Here is a 690-nt window from a genome sequence, read left to right on the forward strand (position 1 = left end):
CGGCACCTCAAAAATGCCATCAAGACAATTAAGTGGGTTGCATCCAAATCAAGAACTTGCTAAAGATTTGATCCAAGTAGATAATGAATCAACAAGAAACACACTGGGTCAGTAGTGTCAACGTGTACAACCTTTCAGGAAACTATCTGAGGTGAACTCCTCAGGGTAACTACCATAGTCACCCTGTTATGCCACTTCTGGGTATAAATGCCCCACAGAAATGCACACGGCCGCCTGCCGCCAACACGGTCGCAGGTCCACAGCAGCATGATCACCGTAACCCTAAAATGGAAACAGCCCAAATGTCTGCTAAGAGACAAGCTGAGACCCTCTCAGGAGCTGGGCACACCGTGGGGAATATTATACAGCCCTGAAAAGCACCCGAGCGCATGCAAAACGCAGGCCACTCCGGAATCAACACAACAAAAGAGACACGAAAGAACACGACCTTCTGATTCCACACTTAGGGTTAAAGACCAAAGAGGCTGGCGTTGGGGGCGGGGGGCGCCCGTGGGAGGACAGGTGGGCGCCCTGTGTGCCGTCCAGGTCTGCACGGTTCCGGTGGGCCTCACTGCGCAGCTGGCCACCCTGTGTCCCATCAGGGTTTGCTCCACGGGGCATCTCTGGAAATCAGGATTCACGCTCCTACGGCGCCAGTCGCCACACAGCCAGACGCAGACAGCCGGGGCC

Source organism: Condylura cristata, unplaced genomic scaffold (assembly GCF_000260355.1).
Source record: "Condylura cristata isolate star-nosed mole 26May11 unplaced genomic scaffold, ConCri1.0 scaffold00008, whole genome shotgun sequence".
Classification (NCBI taxonomy): domain Eukaryota; kingdom Metazoa; phylum Chordata; class Mammalia; order Eulipotyphla; family Talpidae; genus Condylura; species Condylura cristata.